The sequence below is a fragment of the Rutidosis leptorrhynchoides genome, chromosome 9, assembly GCF_046630445.1.
Source record: "Rutidosis leptorrhynchoides isolate AG116_Rl617_1_P2 chromosome 9, CSIRO_AGI_Rlap_v1, whole genome shotgun sequence".
In the NCBI taxonomy this organism is placed as follows: domain Eukaryota; kingdom Viridiplantae; phylum Streptophyta; class Magnoliopsida; order Asterales; family Asteraceae; genus Rutidosis; species Rutidosis leptorrhynchoides.
The window spans coordinates 354,014,470-354,023,439 of record NC_092341.1 but is presented as its reverse complement, the minus strand read 5'-3'; the positions used below and the strand labels follow the sequence as shown (position 1 = coordinate 354,023,439).

The 8,970-nt window shown below is 32.4% G+C and overlaps 1 long non-coding RNA gene across 3 annotated transcripts; it reads left to right on the top strand.

Moving 5' to 3' along the window:
* Positions 1-4,109: 4,109 nt before the first annotated feature.
* LOC139866640 (uncharacterized) lies at positions 4,110-8,081 on the top strand. 3 transcript variants are annotated; one of them, XR_011765519.1, is made up of 5 exons: positions 4,110-4,675; positions 6,245-6,410; positions 6,620-6,672; positions 7,060-7,271; positions 7,803-8,081. It is a non-coding gene; the product is annotated as an uncharacterized lncRNA (long non-coding RNA). The 3 variants fall into 3 exon arrangements; XR_011765518.1 differs by having other exon boundaries at positions 6,232-6,410; XR_011765517.1 differs by lacking the exon at positions 4,110-4,675 and having other exon boundaries at positions 5,862-6,410.
* The last annotated feature ends 889 nt before the right edge of the window (positions 8,082-8,970 follow it).

Genomic DNA, 8,970 nt, shown 5'->3' with positions numbered 1-8,970 from the left:
ATGTGCTATATTACACGACTCTTACATTCTACTAAATATCTAAACAAAATCAAGAACATATTTCCTTGATAATTGTATCTTTTCCAATGACTTCTGATAATTTGGCAAATGTTTTGGAAATATGAATTGAAGTATAAAAGATGAGAGTTGTGGAAATAATGGAACGAAAGAAGTTCATTTATAGTGAAATAACATATAGAACAATCGAGACAGATTATCGCATTTAACCAAAGAAGATCCTAATTTCCTTAATTACCGAAGAACCAAATCTTATTACAAAGATTTCCTCTAAATTCCTTGATTTCCGAAAATCAACCGTGACTACATCACCGGTTAAGACGAACCTACATATACTCATTTCACTCTTTTGTGATAGCTTCACTTGTACTCTTCACAAAAATCAAATTGTTTTGTCTATATTACTCGATGATGATAAAACTTTAATTTTCAGCTCGTATGCGTCATGAAAACATACTTATTGTCAGCCATGACCATCCCAATCAAATTTCGGGACGAAATTTCTTTAACGGGTAGGTACTGTGACGACCCGAAAATTTTCGACAAAATTCAAACTTAATCTTTATATGTTTCCGACACGATAAGCAAAGTCTGTAATGTTGAGTCTCAAAAATTTTGAACTGTTTCATATATTCAATTGACCTTCGACCATTCTCGACGATTCATGAACCATTATTTGTAAATAAATGTGTATACATATAAAAATAAATATAAATATATGTATAGTGTATATTAAATATAATTATTTAATTATTGTAATACTCGTTGGACGTTTTGATTATTATTTAGAGAAGTTTAATTTGAACTTATATGATTTTAAAATAAACGGTGATCCAAAAATGAGTTCTATAAATTTTAGGCTTACTAAAAATGTATTTAGGATCTAGTTATTAAATTTTAGCACTTTTTATATTTTACCCAGAATCGAGAGGGACAGTTGATGTAATTTTTATTTAATAAATTAATGATCGAATTTTATACCATAATGACTAAAATAAATAAAGGAATTTAATTTAAAAATTTGGAATTTATCTGAGTACTTTTTATCCGGCACTAATTATCAAACGGGATACGATTTAATAGTCCGTGAAAACTATCGGTACAAGAATTCAAAACTGCGACTGCTGAACTGTACCTTTTCAATGCATCTTGTGTGACACCGTTGATTTATTTTTTTTTTTTTTTTAATACGTGGCGGAAGCATAATATTAATTTAATACGATATCCACATTAACTATTGTTAATGCAACCTGTGTCACGTGTCATTACAAAATACTTGTTTATTCAGAGAAGACATATTTACAAAAAGATCATTGTTTTCATAAAGCAAGACAACATCAGAGTTGACTCCTGTCAAACATAACATCTTCATGCCCGTCTTCTCCCCAAAAGCATAATCTACAAAAGCTAATAACCTGCAGGGAGGAGATGGAGGAGAATTAGCACGAAGCTAAGTGAGTACGACTAACTACAGGCCATAGCATACATAAGTGTTATACTAATCATGTCACTTATTCTAACACACAAACATCACCCAAGTGCCGTCTACAGAGACTCTGGCGGCTCGGCCAAACCATTAACCACCAGCTGATCGGACTGGGGCTTACCAGAAGTTCCTCCACCACCGTATGTATATACATAATCCACACGCGACAGACGCGTCATTCACATATATATACACCACGGCTGTCTAGGCCACCACATGAGGAACCCAACCCGCAGGTTGATCTCTCCTACCGAGGCCACCACACAATAGGGACGCACTGGGCTCCAGCAGACAAGCATCAACCAACATGCAGTCATCACAAGTACTAACTAACCACAACAATAAGTATATCTAACAAGCATGGCAATCATAATATAACATGCTTCTATATGCTATATTCTCCAGTTAGTCCCACTCACCGATTACCAGCAAACGAGAAGGTGTTCAGCTATCTAATCACTGAACCTTCTCCTTCTCCTTTTCTCCTGAGAAATACATATACACGAGTTAGTTTATGTCCATAAACACCAAATAACACAAATATAGAAATTTTGTCAGAAAATCTGTCCGCTAAAATTTTTCTGTTTAACACTTTATGCACTTTTGAAATTTTCATCAAAATCTCAAAATACAAACGGGCAGCATAACGGCTAGAAATCAACACTTAGTAAAAATTTCACTGTCTAAGACCATCGGTCGATCGTCAGAGACTATCGGCCGATCGTCACTACTCCATCGGCCGGTGGACTACACCATCGGTCGATCGTTAAATTTTCAACCGTTCGTCGAAGGACTTCCACCATCGGTCGATCGTCTAGTCCGTCGACCGATCGTCTCACTCCATCGGTCGATGGTCAGAGACCATCGGCCGAGGGTAGTTCATCTGCAGTAGCAGCTACCAAAGTGACGGGTTTCAACCAAATTCATCCAATTCTCGATCTAGAGCTCGTTTTTAACCTCAAAACTTACCAAATCTGATACACTAATCATCAAGAAACATAAACCCACAAGATTTGGACTCAAACAACATCAAATCAACCCATTTTGACCCAATTTATACTTTTAATAAAAACTAACACAAAAGCTTCAATTTCTCAAAGATTAGATCAAGAAATGATACAAACCTTACCTTAAAAGAATCAGTAAATCGTAGAGAACACAAAGCTATGAACGATTTGAGCTCTAGTACAAGAATTTGGAATTAGGGTTTGATAGGTGGAGAAGGTGAAGTACGGGTTATTTTGGGAAGGATCTGGAAATGAGAAGAGAGAGACAGCACACTAGTCACTTAATGGGTTTAATTCCCACACTGTGTGGCACACGGGTATTTATCAGTTATCTAATATATTTCGTACATCATTTGGCGACCCAAACGAAGTCCAAATTAAATAAACAAACCTGTTCTGTGACCCTTGTCACAAACTGGTCCTAACCTCATCATTAATTAATAATAAACATTAAATAAAAATAAAAGCATATAATAACGCAACACCAACTTAAGGGCAATCTAGTAATATTACATCTAGGCCCACTTGAGAATGTTACATCTTGTCAATTCCATTCAACACATGTTATTATTAAATTATATTATAAGTATTATTATATTATTATTCTTAAATTGTGATTATATGAATATATATACATGTTAAGCATATATGATAACCCACACACCACGTGTCTTCTTCAACCTCTAGTTATTCTCTACAACCCACGAGCAACCATCTTCCACACCTCGCCGGACCACTTACAACCACCATTAAACCACTAACCACCTTTACTAAATACGACTACTACACCTATTTTCCTGCTTCTTTTCCGTTGTAAAACGAACCCAAACCCAACAATCAAAACACATTTGTTTCCAGTTTCGATTAAACACAAACTCAAGAACCCATATAGTGTTCGTTTATATTCAACCACAACCATCCTCACCATCTTCGTCAATCACCATCGGACTCCATTAAGCCACCATGAAACAGCCTTCATCGATTACCATAACTTCACCTCTTTCTTCTTCTTATTTAAAAATCACTTTGAAACCACCATAAATTTCTGCTGCAAACCGTAAAAACAATCGTCATCACCGTATTGTTCTTCCTTTCTTTCTTTCGCTATTTTGCAACGAACTTCATGTTACCATTTTATGTTTTAAACCGAAGTCTTACCACCACTCTTAAATACAAAAGTCATCCACTTGATTGTATTAAAGTTATTATAAATTGCATTAGGTGACCGACACTTTGTAGTGTGTTTTTGTTTCCTTTCTCTTTTGATCGACACATGAAGTAAGTACCCTACCTCACCCACTTAATAGTCCTTTTCAAAAAGTCGATAATAATTATTAATAGTGATTGAATCTGTCGAGTTTGACAAAGGAAGCCAAAACATCCACGATTTTCTTTTGTAGGACCATATGATTCGGTTTCTGTATTTGGCCGAATTGCTATCTTATTCTATTGGACCATGTTGATTTCCTTTTCACGTGGCCATTGCTTCAAAGATGGACTTAAAAATCCTTGGAACATATCACAAAATATTAGCCACTTTGTTGTTCCTGTTACCTTATTCTATCGTTTTTTTTTTTTTTTTAATTGTGATCCACTGATACTGAAAGTTTGATATTTACTATGTTCTCTGCTAGATTAATTACTAATGATATTTATTGTTACTTTTGCTATTCTTAAATTGTGGCATCAGTTAGCGTTTTTTGTGCCTTTTTTGCAATTGGTGAGTAATTAACAACTTATTTTTGTAGTCCGAAACTCTTAAGACAATATATGATATAAAATTAAACAACAAAATTCTAATTGTAGTGTATCTGGGGCCATTCTACCCCTGCCTTTGCTACTGCTTATGATATATTGGCCCTATCTTTTTTTGTTGAATCCCAAACTGGAAATCCCTTTACTTTTGCTGCTATTGCTGTCTTCCACCCTTCTGGTAATCAATATCCAACAAATAGTAAGTTTTTTCTCTTTTTAGATCAATTGAAGTAGCATAATTTAGTTTTCTGTTTGAATTTTGTAGCAAAATTCTGTGGTAATATGCTTGCTTATCGGGTGGCTCGCACCCTGGATGGTGTTGCAGTTGTCGGTCTGGATTTGGTTGCTTCGTAGCTCGACTCTGTATACGAGCCATCATGCACGTCATATACCCGTCTTACTGCTGAAGGTATGTGGTAATATATAAGGTTGTTTATTACATTTGTGTCACATCCACATATTCTGAAAGTTTTATTACATCTGTCACTATACATAATCAAAATAAGCTCATTCACAATGGTAGATTTAGTAATTTAACATAATTTACACTTTTCGCTCCACATGCTATATCTATGCTTTATTTACATAAGCTCACACCTCAACTATATAACAACCTTAACTTCAAAAACTTCAAACCCATATGTTGTTGTTTTTCGTTTTTATTTGGTTTTTTGTAGCTGATGTCCAACAAAAATATATTGTCATGGTAATTTAAGTTGCATAATTGATCCGTGTGTATATGTTTAATAAAGCACATCATACCAAATAAGTGATGTCATAGCATTGAACAATTTAATGTGCAATAATAATTTTGTTGCTAATTTGTAATATACAGGTCTTTAAGGTTTCTGTTTCAATCAACTCCAATCCGACTGTACATTCATGTCTACTATCTATGATCTAAGCTTCTCAAAACACAGTATATTTTATGAATAGATGATAGTACTCAAAGTAAACTAGATGCCTAACCTCAAAGCAATGTAATACCTCAAACCATCAATAACAGATATCAATAACATATACGAGGTGAGTAGACTAATAAAGATGCATAGTAGGTATAAATATTAGGTAGTATTATTGTTTTGTTTTCATACGTATACTAAATACTAAAATACTAAATACTAATGATGTTTACATACTGACACATGTAGGAAGTTAAAAGTAACATAGAGATCTATTTCGCTAATACTATTTATCAAACAGAACTTAAGAAAAATTTATAGTAATAATATTCTAAAAAAGTATTAAGCAAATTAAAAAGGTGATAATTGGCATTTTATATATAAACATAGAAATATGCAACATATCTATATTAAAAAAGTTTTAAGAAAAAATTGAAGTTGTACACATAAACTTATATTAAGAAACTTATTAGCCTACGAAATGTTAAGAAACTTATTAGCCTACGAAATGTCGTTACACTTATTCAAACGACGAAATTTTTAAAGCTTAATAGTGCTTATATATATATATATATATATATATATAATAATAATAATAATAATAATAATAATAATAATAATAATAATAATAATAATAATAATAATAATAATAATAAAAAAAGAAGACGCATTACTAAACTGCTTTGGTGTTGAAATCCGCACTAAGATGTCGTTTGAATTAATTAGAAGACAATACTTTTGGTCTTTTTTAATATGATAGGTGCTAATAAAAGTTAATGATTTAATCTTTACTACATACTGTTTGATGGTGCTCTTTGTTGCGGCTGCATCTTTTCTTTATGTTGTCTATTGTCTGAATGTGGTTCTTTGTGTCGTGTATGTCATTTATTTGATGTTTTAGTATGAAAAAGGGATTGACAATGCCTGCTAAAAAATGATTTTATAATTTTATATAATCATCGACTGAATCTCTAAGCTCGCGAACAGCGTCATTGTTCATAATAGCTTCCAAAACAAATTGATCAGATGCTAATGATATCACCATTTTCTAAACACTTTGAAGGTTCTGTTTGCAGTAAACAAAAAAGTATCATAAACACTTTGAGAACCACTAGATTGAGAATGAGTAGGGTCTGCTTATCCTGCTGATGGTTCATTGTTTGTCGGAACAATCTACAAGAAGCAACGATCTACACCTTAAGTATGCCCACTCTCCTAGCCAGTGTGGATGTTTCATGATCGGTATTTTGTTTATTTGCTGCTTATCAACTTTTTTATAGTATAGTGTATCATTATTTAAACAAATATTATTTATTACTACGTCTAATTGATACCTAATGTGAGGGTTTTGACCAACAGTATTCTGATCAGCAGTTGTTCCCGGTGGAAATCATTTACTAGAGGTTGTAAGTGCACCATTCTAAAATATATAACTTTTTTAAAACATGCAGGTAATAGTCTTTGAAGTGAAGAGAAGTAAATATCCTTTTGTAATTGCTCAAAGGTTGGTTATTTTTTTTTTCAATCTCATAAACTTTAAACATATCGATGGTGAATCGTGTGTGAATTATTTCTTACAATTGGTTAATTTTAAGGATTACAGTGCTTTATTCTTAACGGTGGTTAACAAATTGTCATTTGCATAATGGGTTAAAATTGACACCAAGTAGATCAAAATGGGTCATCAAGTGTTTATTCAGGTTATTATAGAAGGGTTGTCATTGTTGCAGCTGTAAATGAGTTTATCCAAGGGAAGTTTGTTATTTGCAGCTGGAATTGAATGTTTGGATGTTTCGATGCAAGTTTTAGCAATGGTGTCTTCGTTTGTAGTGATTGTTAAGCTTTCTGTTATTTTAGTTTATTAGTATAAAATCAAGCGTTTTGTATGTAGGTGTTACGTTTCTACATGTGTCCAGAAATAGAAACGTCGACAAAACTGCAACAAGCTGATGGTTATGCTGATGTTCAGCAGCTGGTGGAGGTGGTGGTGGTGCTTCTGCAACAAGCTGCTGGCAATGCTGATGCCTTTGCTACTGTTGAGCAGCTGGTATAAGTGATTCATGTGGAGTCTTGAAGTCCCATTATTTGATGCACATATTTTCGGTAACGTTAGGATATGATCCTTTACTTTTGTTATATTATAAATCAACCTGCACATACATGCTCCTTTACTCTATCATCATTAACGATTTTTTGATACTTGAGTTAGGAAAATTATTCAATTGATAGAAAAGTTAAATGTTTTTCACTCTATTTGTAACTTATAGGTGTTGACCTCTTTTACATCACTATGAATTCACTATTTCTTTTTGATGTCATCATACTTGACTTTAGGAGTTCCCTGATTGAGTGAAATGTTAAGCTTACTAGACTAATTTGTTTGTTAACAGTATTAACCTCCATTATATCATAAGTTTTTGATTGATTAAAATGTAATGTTTTTGTTGATGTTATGATACTTGACTTTAGAAATTTCTTGATTGAGTCAAATGTTAATTTTTTTTATTATGAGTGTTAACCTGTCCCTTTATTCTACATTTGTCAAACAGCTATTTGTCCATTACAATAACTATAATAATTTACAATTAACATCCATTATATAGTAACACTACTTCTATAATCTATCTCTTACAGGATGCAACAACCAGCTGGAACATATGACAATGATTTCGTAACAAGCAAGAAGAAAAATGATACCAGGCTAGAATATTTGAGCTCCACAACTATACGTAATATGTAAAAACAATGTTAAACCACGCATAATAACTTATGTTAAACAATACAGCCACTGAAACCTTCTCAAATCGATATCGCACCAAAACGTACATTCAAACTAGGCCGCCGCAAAGCGCGACCTGTCACTTTTCTAGTTATTGTCTAATTTGAACAAACTTTTAATATATTACCTATTTTTACCGTTTATTTATTAACGTTGACATCATTTTTTTTAATTCATTATTCATTAATCCCTTAAGCATTTAATCATATCATCTTCATTATTTTAAGAATTTCGTGCCCCCAATGTAATGACTAAAATTTGCATTAATTTCTACTTCAATAAGGATTACCTATTTTTGTTTAATGAAATTGTCATTCAAAAAAGATGAGGATTATAAAAATGTGTTAATATATCCACCACTCAAATTAATAAATTCATCACATTTGAAGATTAAATATTTATACAATATAGAAGTTTAATGCACGTTTGTAGTGATTTTATCAATACGAGTGCTAGATATATCACTATTCATACATTATAAAAGTCGATTTTTAATGATTAATCGATTTTAATGTAGGTTGACCAGGCTTGGCCAAAATGAATTAAAATCCATCAATATCGATCAGTAAGTCAAAATATCTTAAATTCAAATTTAGTTAGTCAAAATCGTGATTAATTCAATCATATTATAATTCAGTAGGCTTATAACTACCTTTAGTGGTTCTTGACTGTAGAAGGTATATAGAGATAGAGATACTGTAAAACGGAGAAAACAAAGGTTGAACAAAAGGTATGAGTAATTGGTTTTTTATTTATAGAAAAATGTACAATGAGAGTTTGGTGGCATTTGGAATCTAGAGAGAGAGTGTTTTGTTAACCAAAAAATAATACATTAAACTCTAACTCAACACACCTATTTATACTCAAAAAAATATACTATGCAATATCTATAATAATAATAAAATTATCATCCAATTATTACTTTTATAACACTCCCCCTTGGATGATAATTTTATTAGTGAATAACTAGTACTGCCTCGTTAAAAACCTTGCTAAAGAAAACCCTTTGGGATAAAACTTTAG